This window comes from Colletes gigas, unplaced genomic scaffold, assembly GCF_013123115.1.
Source record: "Colletes gigas isolate AHSC1104 unplaced genomic scaffold, ASM1312311v1 Colletes_gigas_Sc00011, whole genome shotgun sequence".
Taxonomy (NCBI): Eukaryota; Metazoa; Arthropoda; class Insecta; order Hymenoptera; family Colletidae; genus Colletes; species Colletes gigas.
In genome coordinates, this window is record NW_025106640.1 from 2,496,747 (window position 1) to 2,509,616 (window position 12,870).

General features: G+C 40.1%; 1 protein-coding gene across 2 annotated transcripts in view; it reads right to left on the reverse strand.

Annotated features, from left to right (window-relative positions):
* LOC122398171 (cysteine-rich secretory protein 2-like) overlaps positions 1-12,870 on the reverse strand; it is a 117,154-nt gene that overhangs the window by 82,207 nt on the left and 22,077 nt on the right. Inside the window, exon 5 of one of the 2 annotated variants that reach the window (XM_043397835.1) lies at positions 9,049-9,108. The gene's annotated coding sequence lies outside the window, so the exon portion shown is untranslated. Of the gene's footprint in view, positions 1-3,295; positions 4,070-9,048; positions 9,109-12,870 lie in introns of those variants that run through there. The other variant, XM_043397836.1, reaches the window with a different exon arrangement.

Genomic DNA, 12,870 nt, shown 5'->3' on the forward strand with positions numbered 1-12,870 from the left:
TACACCCGTTTTATTTTTTTTTTCGCTCTTTGTCTTTCCCCTCGCGGTCGGAATACGCGAAATAACGAGAAACCTGCATCGCGATCGTTCGCATTATCTCTCGTCTCGTTAGACGTAAACAAAAAAATTGATGTTTCCGATAACCGCGGGGTGGTTCGATTATTTGCGTCACGCACGACCGTGAACGTGCGCCTTCGCGGCTCATTTTTCGAAACGAACGCGTCCGATGCAAGGAAAACGAGATATACTCGCGAACGTTACGGAAGAATTTTCATACGAGCCGCGTTAAAACCACCTTAAGGCGAAACGTGGCAGAAGTGCAAGTTATTTGCACGATTTTATGAAACGATATTAAGGGGGGGAAATCACTGTGACGAATTGAATTGTGTCTTTTTAGTGTTTAGAAAGTAAAATTCGCCAAAATGACAAAGTTCCAGAAGTTTTGATGGATGTAAACAAGGTAACAACGTTTCCTAATACGAAATTTTTACAAGTAGTTCAAGAAATATACTTTCGAAAACATTAAACATTCATTAAAAAAAAAGTTTCTCAGTAACCCCGAAAAAGTTCTTAAAAAATTGCTTTTATTTTCATCAGAGTGGTCTCCTTAAGCGTTTGATTGCTCTAAAGGGATGAAATGTACGCGTTTCGCGTGACAGAAACTATTGAAATAATTTCTCGCGTCGTAGGAAGACGGTTGATCCACTTCTTCGGTGAAAAATATTGCCAGGTTGCTTTCTAGGCCGCCATTATTCGTAAACTTGCGACGGTAAATTAATTATATGATTACGTCGAAACGAGTTCACTCATTTTTCTAGGAACATGTTTCCCTGTGATTAACCAAATTACACGGACATTTTTTCCAGACAGTTTCAAATATCTCGCGAGTTGCACCCTGTACGTGGACTCGAGAAACGATGGTAGCAAACAGGAAACATTCCTGAGATTAAACATCCACAGACGTTGGGAAAGATGCGTGCATCGCTGAAGAAGCCCAGGATATGCAAAGAGGTCTTCTTTGAGAGAGGAGAGCGGAGAAATTTTTGTATTCCGATATTTTAAGGTCAGCTTCCATTTTTTGTTCGTCACGTTTTCGTGAATAAATAAAACATAGATCCAGGCGTTTTCTACGGATATTCAAAGATCGATAATAAATGTCTACTATGATCGAAGAGATTTCGACGCTCGAGCGAGCCTGTTGGAAAATTAACATACGCAAACTTGCTTAAACGGGACAAGAGGAAACACTGCATCGCGTTTCGACCGAATAATGCTTCCGCGACAAAGCGATGAATCGATTTGAAACCAATGAAATATCTCACTTTGTGACCCCGACAGTTGTTTATATAATCAACGCGAAAAACTGTATCTCGAACAAATCAATCTTCTTGCACTTTGTTCTAGACACTGTGAAACGAGAACGGTGAATTTTATGAGACATTTCTGACTCTTTTATGAAAAAAGACTTTTGCAATTTACTCGAAGAAGTTACCAGGCATGAATCAAACAGTGTCGAAGTTATCCCACGTGTCTTTCGCGCATATAAATGCAATGCAGATGTAGACGCGGTTCCCGGCAGCCATGGCCGCTCAGTTTGAACACCAGATGCAGCTCGTAGAGTCGTAGTTAACTGCTGAATTGCAATAGGAGCTTTTTACATTTGACCCGAATCGAGGTCGGCATACAGATACGAACGGAGCACATAATATTTTCATGGAACATCTAATGCAACCCCGAGTGAACTATATCTGCTCTCCTCCGTCTTACTCCGTCACTGTTTATACGCTTTATTGCTTAAATTATCGTTTAACCGGTCAAGTATACGCGTCAACGAGAGATTTCATTTATTTCGTTGGAAAACTAACAGAATCTATGAGACACTGTTTAACGAATATTCGTTGCCTGTTCATCGAGAGCGAAAATCAACGTGAGAAACGAGCCAATTACGCGGTAAATATACTTTCGATTTGCTCGAGTTGCAGAGCGCATTGTGCGAATTCGTCGCAAACGCGAGCAGGCAAAGCAGGCGAACGTCGACTCGGTAAAGGCAATTTTCTGTAAAAGCAAACATTTGCAACGCTCGACAGACGTCGATACATTACTCCAGAATCGAATACATTTTGCCAGACATTTTGTCAATAGCGAACAAGAACAAGAACAATTCACGACCCCTAGCGAAACGTAACCTAACAAGATGAAGGCTGTTAAAACTCTAAAAAATATCTATAAAAATCCTCAATTCATGATCAAATACTTCGAGTTCGATCTAACATCGAACAGTCATATTTTACACGCGTTATATAACATTTAATATACATTACTGTACAAAAGTCACGTGCACTGTTTACCGTTGAATGTAATTTCACTTTACAACAGAATCCCCGAGAAACACGACTGAATTTCGAAAAGATCGTGCAGTGAGAGGAGAAAAAGAACGTTGGTGCGAAATATGATTCGAAAATCGCGAAAATTCCAGTCTGAAAATATCGTGCATGACAGCTGGTCCAAGATTACTGAGAACGATATCCCTCTCGAAGGGTTACAAAAATTACGGAATAAATATTTACGATAAATAAAGAGAAAATGTATTATTTATCTTTCTGTGCAGCCACGGTACATATATACCACCGTGCAGAAATATGTGACCACCTTCGTCTTATCGGAAGTGTACAGAGCAAAGTCGAAGATCTTCCAATATAACTTTTACCATTATTTCTGCCTGGAGCACTCATACGGTGAGAGTAAATTTTAAAATATAAAATTTTTAATCCATTGCACGTACGTACTTATGCATGGTAGTTAAGTTTACATGCATAGTGAAAATTCGAGTTTTGAGCTTCCCAAACGAGAATGAGTTCAGCGAGGAAATATTTCACGTGCAGACAGATGCATATTTTATGCTGCTGTTCATTAACTGTCGTCAATGAAATGACGTACGAGGGAGAAAGTGATAAATAATTGCCAGACAATGAAAATTAATTATTTCTTAATGCTTCTTCTTCTTTACGACAAATATCTCTCCTGGTCCCTAATTTGGTCCATAAGACATTTTCATAGTAGAAATAAATTGTTTATTCTCGTGGTAAGACCGCAGAATAAATCTATGTTAAATATTGAAAATATATTAATCGAATTTATACTAAAATCCCAAAGCAAAATGAATTAATCAAACGACACGAGACCCTTTGTTTTGCTGGGGGTGTAAACATGTAAACGCGATTTAAGATTCACGCGTTCCTTTGTGAAAAAGAAAATGAATATTTTCCCCCAAAAAATCCGTGTGCACGGTACTCACAGTAATATTTGTCAAGCTCGAAGTTGACGACAGCGAAACCAGGTTCCGTGCAAAAGCAGCAACGATTAATTAGGAACAATCGCCGCGGTTCCGAGACAATCACCGTTGCTCAGCCACGCATTAACCCGTCCGATCCCATCGTCGCCGGTCCCGAAACTGTTTTCTATCAGCACCACTCGAACACCGTTTTCACACTACGCGGGCACAGATCCTTTAACGACGTACTCGAGCCAGCGGTTCCCCGATATAATGGTCCGCCGTCGATAGTCTCCAAGTTGTTAACCGAACGAGCTCGTCAAAATATCGCCAGACCGTAAGACTCGCAACGTATTCTACCGGAGTCCAGCGATCCGTTCGCGTACCATCGCCTCCCTCGAAACGATATCGCCTCGTCGGTGGGTCGAATCATAGCACAGAACCTCGTGGCGACGATCTCGAAAGGTTACGGGTCCTTGTACCTTGCAAATCCTCGTCGACGCGTTTCTGACGTCTCCCCGCGTGCACGTGTCCGATCGAAAGCACCGAATTCCTACGAAATCCTTCGAAATAGTTCGAATCACTCGATCGCGGCACTCGTCTCGTGGACAAACGAACCTGCGACTCGAGATCTCATCTCGTCTCTAACAACGACATCGTCCATCGGGGATCATTATCGAAGATTCGATTTCCGTGTATCGTTCAGATCCTTCGATCGGCTCCCGTTGAGGTTATCCGCGAAACACCCGCGAGAACTTTTATTTTCGAGATCGATCGTCGCATTCTATCGATCAAGAACGAAACGACAGCGCGACAGGCACGAACGAGATGATTCTTCTTCGAACAGTTGAACGAAACTGGCACCGGGTGCTCGCGCGCCACTACGAAAAGGGTCACCTGGCCCGAGAGAAGGCGCGTCGCGGCGCACGTCTCTCTCTGCGACGCGAGCCGAACTGGCGCAAGCTCTTCCTACGGGGGTGAAAATCAACGATACGAACCCCTAGCGGTGTCGCGAGCGCGCCAAGATCGCCGTTGCTTCGGTTTACCCGGTTTTTATTACCCACTCGATCCTCGAACGATCGTTTCCGTAATTTTTTCCCCCCCCCCCCCCCCCTTTCGATCCTGGAAACACCCGTAAATATTAGGTTTCCCCTACAAAAAGGAACTTTCAATCACCACCCCCGCCACATTGATTCTGCGTTCGAGCAACATTTGCATTCAAGGAGGGAAACCACTGTGACGACTGAAAATAAAAGCAATTTTCTTGAATTTTTTTGAGGGTCACTTTGAAACTTTTTCTAATAAATGTTTAATGGAGTCGACAGAACGTTTCTTGAACTAGTTTTTGTAAAAATTTCGTATGAAAATATTAATTATTATGGACCGTATACCGGTGTGAAAGGCCTAAAGAAATTTCTTGGGAATTGTGCAATTTTCTGTAACTATAAGACTGTATTTCTCTATAAAAATAGAATTTTCAGTCATCACAGCCGCCATATTCGTTTCTACGAGTGATTACGAAACTCGTAATATTGTAAAAATATAATTTTTACCCGTGCAATAAATAAATGGGATGTATAATTAAGAAACGCACGCAAAGAGAATGGCGGCAGAACACGGATCTCTGACTCCGTAATTAAGAATTTTTATATTTCCATTTAAGGAAGGGAAGCACACGTTTCCACTCCACACGGAGAAACTGCGTTCGTTCGAAAAAGGAAACACGTCGCTGAGGCTGGGAAATATAGAAACTGTTACTATGGGGATTAGAGAAATTACGAAGACCTACATTTATCCCGATAAAACTGACCCGCGTTCGTTACAAATATTCTGAAAAAACACACACACGTTATATTTATCTTTCATTCCCTTTTAATTATTAATAAGTACGTTCCGTACAGCGATGATGGCGCTGGAGTGGAGAACATGCGATTAAATAGCAAAGTTCTGGCACTGAAGATATGTTATCTCATTAAACTGCGATCTATTATTTTTAACAAAGCTTAATCCAACTCCGATGAAGCCCGAGTGAGAAAGAATTAAAAAGCACCTCCCATAAAAACATCGGAGACGTAGATAATATTCGCCAAAAATTCTCTCTTGCGCGGAGTACCGTGAAATATTTATTTAAAATTTTAAACAATCCTTGCAGTTTCTCCTGTAAAAATAACACGCGAATAACGAACACGTTGAGACCCCTTTCAAGCTCATTATAACAAAATCAAAGGGAAGGGTCGAGTGCATGAAAATGTTAAATAAATGTGTAAAAGATCAGGTTTGGATTTTGTGATATGAGAATGGTAAATAAAACAGTGATTATTCGTGATTAATGTTTCACAAATAATCGTCCTGACAGAGACGTTATCCTGCATTAAATAATTCAATTGCACTCACACGGTGACGTCTGGGAGCTTCAATCTTGCTCGTACGAGACATTCTCATCGCGAATCAAGTTACAAAGACGCATGTGCGCCGAGGAATACGAAAGTTTGGAAAATAACGCGAACCCGCGAAAGTTACGAGGACACGAATAAATAAACCTGCTATCGGACGCCGCGAAAAGTGGAATGAAATTATATCGCGAGCGTCGAGGCGCCCCGTGAAACACCATCCTGGCAGCGAGTTATACAAAAATAAATTGAAAGAAGCGCGCGGCGCGCAAGATAAAACCTTTGAATGCGCCGCTTTAAAAACTTTTGCCAGCCGACCGCGCGAAAACTCCCTAAACGAGCTATTACATCGCGACAACCAAGACGTTTACGCGAATAAAATAGAAACTGGGTGATCTTCCTTCTCATTTTCCTAGTTCTACAACTGTGCGTTCTAAATTGGAACGCAAAATAATTTTTATATTCTAAAAACATTTGTAATCGAGAATGTCTCACCATCTACGAGCAAAAACAAGAACACGATTTGGTTATGAATAAAATTATAATAGTATGATATTTACTGAGTTTATAAATTATAAATGAAAGTAATATGAATTTCGAAATATACCGATTTACTATTCCACGAAAGCTACTGGATTTGGTCATCAATTACAGGCGAAACTACTCTGAGCGCGAAAGGCTAGACATCGTTTGACCAGATGAATCCTTAAAAGATTGAACGACGAAGCCATCCATCGTGTTTTACATACAACGCGGGCACACGAATCGAATAACAATTTCGACGGAGTATTGAAACGTTTCAGCGTAAAACCAGTGTACGTTCAAAGCGCCTTTTACAAGATGCAGTTCATGCATCCAGATCGGTGATAGCAAACGAATAGCGCGTGTGTCAATTCTGACGCGCGATGATATTCCATCGACGCGTTCACGATTTTACAGCGAATTTTTATTACATCGAATTTTATCTTGTTTGAAACTATATTTTACAACAGATCTAAAAATCAATTGCACCGTAATTATATTGCAATTACATTTATCGCGTAATAATCTCCATTACCTAAAACGATGTGTGATTTTATTTGAGCATGATCTCGAGTGAAGCAGTGAGATCGTATCGGCTCACCGTCGAAAAGATGTCAAGTTTATACGCTGCAAATACAACAAATGAAAAGGTGTAGCTACAAACGCGATTATTTTATATTTAATCCGACAATTAATTTATCTCGATAGATATTCCTAATTTTGACGCGCGACTGGTTGATCCGGATGCTGACGTTTATTCGTACGGTATTATAATCCGTCGCGAGAGTGTTTTATATCCAAAAACTTTTAACATTGACAGCCAGTACGTCGATGAAACGAGCATACTTTGGCATAGATATGTCATCGCTAGAAACTCAATGTGCCCGGGAGGTGCGTTCGAAATATCCAGACGATCAATGTCGTCGAATAACATGGACGTGTTGCTCAATTTTAAACCTCTGCTTTTTTCAGACCATATTTCGAAACAAACTGTTCGTATAAGAATGCCACGAACCAGTGATTTTCACATTTTTCAGAAGACTCCCCCCCCCTCCTAAAACAGAATTTTTACAAGTTCAACGCAGTAACAAAATTATATCATCCATTGTACTAGATTTCTTAGAAATGTTTATAACACAGGGGAAAAAGATCGCTTTAATATTAAATTTCTCCGAAGCATCCTGAACACTTCGTTTCTAATATCGCTCGTCGAGACATATGCAAAATATTTGTGCAACCGGAGATTAGCAAAAATATTTATGTCCCTTTGGTGCAAGCAAGATACTCGAGTTAGTATTTATGCAGAGTTTCAGGAACCTAATAAGCAAATCTTGAGACGCTCGGTCTCGAGTATAACGAAATGAGGCAGCAACCTAATTAGAGCAAAAGAAGAAAATTCCAGACGCTCGTTAACGGGTAAACATGTCTCGCCCCGAATGGATGTCAAGCAAAATGAATGTTTAATAAAATAAATGACGAAACCCCGTTCTCGTTTCGTTCCCTAATTGTCGACCTGAAAAATGAACCGTGCGTTCCTGAAAAATAACAAATGGCTAAATATCGACATTGGTCATTTTTTAAACATTATTATTGCGTGTTCGTTGTATTGTAAGCATTGCAGCGATCCGTTTTCCATTTTCCAGCCGGCGGATCAAAATTCCGTTCAAACAAAGTCCGAATCGGATGAAACTTAATTTCCACAAACGTGTAAGCCCACGCGTGCCGACTTTCCAACAGCTGTGCAGAAACTTTTCATTTCAAGTGCTTCAAGTGTCTTCTGCACAGCTTGTTGGAGCAGAGCGAACGTTAAAACCCTCAATGCGCGTTGCACGGCTTGTTGCACTCGATATAAAGCGTGCATTATGCATGCACAACCATGTTCACCAACGGAACCACATATTTTGTCGATGGACCGATCAAACTTACGTTCCCGACGAAAAGATAGATTAAAAGGGAAAACCACCGCGACGGGTGAAAACAAAAGCAACCCTCGAGAATTTATCCGGGGTAACTTTGAAACTTTCTCTAATGAATGTTCAATGTTTTCGAAAGTACGTTTCTCGAACTAGCTCTTGTAAAAATTTCGTATAAATATATTCATTATCATAGACGTAATAGGCAACAAGATTGATAAAAAAATAATTTATTATAAAATGCTGGAACTTTGAAGAGATTTCATGAATCTGTAAAAATGGCGATATTTCTTTTAACACCAGGTAGAAACTGATTGTTCGACTGAAAATTCCGGACGTGCGATCATAAGAGGATAGTATTAGGAATCACCGTGCAAAGTTTTAAGTGAATCGCATGAATATTCACGGAGTTAATAATAAAATTTCGATTTTCTCAATTCGTCACAGTGGTTTCACCCTTCAAGAGAAGATAAAACGCGTAAATTGTTGTTGTTCTTGATTTTCGTCTTATTTGGAGCCACAGAAGGAACTTGACTAAATTTGCAACAAACCAGTGTTTCGACGGAAACTCCATCAGAGATCCCATTGCGATTTAGGAGCGGTACGCCACCCCCGGCGGGAACAGTTTCGTCCACGCAGCATATAGGACGTTTTTACACGCGATTTTTTGCCCTCTGACATGTTCAGCCCCTTCTCTCTTTCGAACCACCTCGTTAAATCCATTTCCGAACAGAGACCGGCTTTCGAAACGGTCGTCCGGTTCCCATTAAAATCGGATATCTACTTTTTCCACTTCGACGGAGAAGCTTTGATATCTTCCAGTATCGTTAATTCAAACGTAATTACAAAAAGACTGCAGTTTTTTAGTAAACCGAGAATACCGTGGCTATTGTACGGCGGAATCTTAATTAAATCGTAACAGAAGGATCGATAAATAAATTCAGGCACTCACCGAAAGAACAACAGGATTCCAATCGACGGATCCACGATGCACATCCAGACGTTTTTCTTCCTGAAAAAAATATTTACATTAATTTACCACTATCTTTCATATAGGTGTGTAACTGTTATTCCGCCATCGTGTAATAACACGAAGGATATCGATTTATGCAAAAATATGGTCGAAAAGTGTCCCCGTCCAATTTGTTCCGTTCGAATTTATTTCTTGGAGCACATTTTCGGTTTAGTATTTATTCTTACGCGACAGACAAGTTTTTATTCGATCAACTGGTAGCTTTTTTCAAGAATAATTACACATTAATTTGGATAATTATCGAAGTTTCGAAAGAGGCACAGATAAAAAAAGAAACATGGATCAGCGCACAGATAATAAGAGATCTATGGAAACTGACGTTTCTACTCCGTAGAAAACAGCAGGAAGTCCGTAGAACACTGACAATTGAACGAGCCTATCGTATCTTTTATAGCCTTTGCAAACGTTCGTGATTCCTTCTACTGATGAACAATAATCAGTCAGAAACCTTGGGCTAATAATGCGTTGGTTAAATGGCCGATACAAACGCGTTTAAATCATCGCCCGAGCAGAAAAGAAATTCCCCCGTGTGATCGGCGATGTAGCGACCGGTCGATTGAAAAACGTCGTTTCTGCACGAGCGTGTGATAAATTGCGTGTAATTGGTCGACATTTTACTTTTATCGTTCGTTCCGCGACGCTCCAGCCATCGTATCCTCGAGGACGAGTCGGGGAAACACTTTTCCACAACAATTCTCTGGAAATAATCTTCGAACTTCGAACCATCGAATTTTTTGCAAAGGATAACATTTTTTTCCAATGCAAATATTCCAACTGTCATCGAATCTTTCAACCTCAAACTGTCTCAAAATTTTTTAATTTTAAACCATGAAAAATTACTTAAATTCTTTTTAAAATCGTTTCACGACGAGCGTGTATTTTGCTAGTAATTTCTCTGATATAAAGCGAGAAAAAAATTCCAATATTGCTCACATGTATTATAGAATTTCAATAAAATATATATTAATTGGAAAAATATTTATTTTCAGTATAGATATGTTGAAGGAATTCTGTATCGTTAAAATCGCCCGTAAGGAAGTTTTAACAAAAATGTACGTGTGAAACATATCTAATCTCTTCGACAATTTTCCGGACTGACCATAATCGACACTTTCTACTAACGGTCTTATCATTAAGGCGCGGGGCGCGGAAAATTGCGATCCAGTAATTCCCCGAAGCCAACGTCGAAACTTGTAAATACGTTGGGAACATCGACGTCAGGGACAGAAAAGAAAATGACCTAAGAGGAAAGAGAAAAAAAATGAAAGCACGGCGTGTACACGTTAAGGCGAGTGAGAGGGAACCTCGCGAGAGAAGGTCTCGATACCTGCTATCTTAACTAATCTTAACTTGGTTGAAACTTCGTAACCAATCCCACGGGAACTCCGGAACCTGACTCCGCGAGCACAGGAACCGTACAGGACTTCGAGTCCAATCGGTAATCAAACTACTGGCCAATACAATAATCTGCCGCATGATAAAGCGAACCGTTTCGAATACGAAATTGAATCGTTCACGGTCGTTACGTTCCGGACGAAACGTCGAACGCGCGAAGTAATTTTCCTGCGCAGAAACGCCGACTACAATTAACGAAAGTGATCGAACCTGTGACAAACAATCGTACACGATTTGTCGAAAATTCGCGAACCTTTGCAATAACATCAATTAACAGGTGATTCAATTATAATTAACAGCAACTAATAAATTGGATCTTCTGAAAAATGGAACTGTAACGCGGAGAAATGGACATTAAATTTCATCATTTTGCGTTACGAGAATTAACACGTTCATCTGTGGTGCATATTCTTTCGTTTCTGTAATCTGTATTCGTTGATTCTTGATTTTTTGCTGGTAACAAGTATAATCGACTTTTCGAAGGGAGTGAAATAACAAGGATTCGAAATATAAAAATTCCTCGAATTAATTCTGTTTAATTCGGGTCTCGATAGAAACATATTCGAATCGAGTCACCCGGGACGCATAAATCACCGCGTAACATCGGTTGCAAACCCCAAAATCCGACAAACGTTTGGAACACGAGCCAGACGGATCCCAGCGATATCGACTTTGCATCATCGTAAAAATGTCGAGAGGCGAACTTCTACTTTTCGTTGGTCTTCTAAATAAACTAGCTTATTATTAAAGTTCTGGGTTAGCTTGATCAAAATTCAGAAAATAATTGACAATTAAATCAACGTGAAATATTCGCAGCGTTACGAATCGTGTATGTTAACGTAGACGTTGGGTCGAGTAATATATTGTTCAAGGTTTTCAGCAGTATATCGATGTATTCTATTAATAAAAGTTCACGCGCGTGATTTTCCCCCATCGTTCGTATTCCTGAATAATTATAAAACAATCATCTCGAGGCACGAAACAAATTATCTTCGTTATTCGTCGTTGCTAACGACGCTCATATTATCTTAACGACCCACACACGTCGTGTAATCGATTCAATTTGCAGCGTTATCTGTTTTACAATAATCACTTTATATTATCGTGCAAGTCTGCGACAGAGGTTTCGATTGCACCGCGAACAACAATATCTCGTTCGAATGCATAGCAACGTCCGGTATGCTTAATACTGGCTTGATTTGAACCAATATTTTCTGCATTGTACATATTCGCGTTTTATCGTCTATTCCGTGTAGATGCGTCGAAAAGCTTCGTCCCGCTTTAATCAAACAATCTAAAATTGTGTTCGACACACTCTTCCCGATTGATTTGTATCTAGTATACTCCGACGACATATAGCGTGTACAAAAATATTTCCAATCGACGCGGTCGAATAACATCGTTAAAAATAAAATACTATAAAATAGTAAGAGACGACATTTAAATTAAATTGATAAGAATTCTTATTACCTAAAATCTGGAAATATTCTGGAATTTAATATACTTTCATGGTGAAAGCTCGTGCAGAAAAATGATCTCGAACTCGTATGTCGATAATCGCGGGTAATTCGAATAATTGTTAATACCGGTATTTGAAGAATATTAAAAAAATGAAAGAAATTTAATTCGGACGAAATAGAGACGTATAATCGACTACGAAATATTGCTATCGTTTAACACGTTGAAAGCTCCGGTAACGGCAGGGGATCGTGCACGAATATCCACCCACGAATCTCGTACGCGAGTAGGTGAAGTGAGCATTTGACGAGAGCCCGGGTATGTAAATTGGAAATGGACCTAACTCGACTCCGGATGAAACGTGAGACGTGTATAAATGCGTAATGTATCCGGGCGCGCATATTTCCCGACGTGCGCGGAGAATAAGTGGGGAAAAAAGGACGAGAAACGGCGCGTAACGCGAATATGAATTGAAACTCGAATAATAAAAGATGGCATAAATAGGGCACGTAATCGAACGGGACAGATCAATTTGCGTAACGCATAGTTTATTCGCGAAAACGTTTCAACCGTTTTAAACTAAATTTACAGACAATTTCCACTTAAAAAAAAAAAAATATGTTCAAACTGGTTTGTCAAAATATATACATTTACGTCCTTTTTCACGCAAGAGTGCTATCGTAACGTGAGAACGGAAGGTGTTACATCGAGCTTTCCCGTAAGCAAGAACCAAAGTGAAGTGTCCCTTTCGAGTCGCTTTTCCTCCGACAATTAATCGACCCTCGGAGCTTGTCATAAACAACCTGCGTTTCCGGTGCAACGGAGAAGCTCCAACTGCCAGGATACCATTGGAAGCGATGGTAAACGCATTATCTATAACGAGAATCT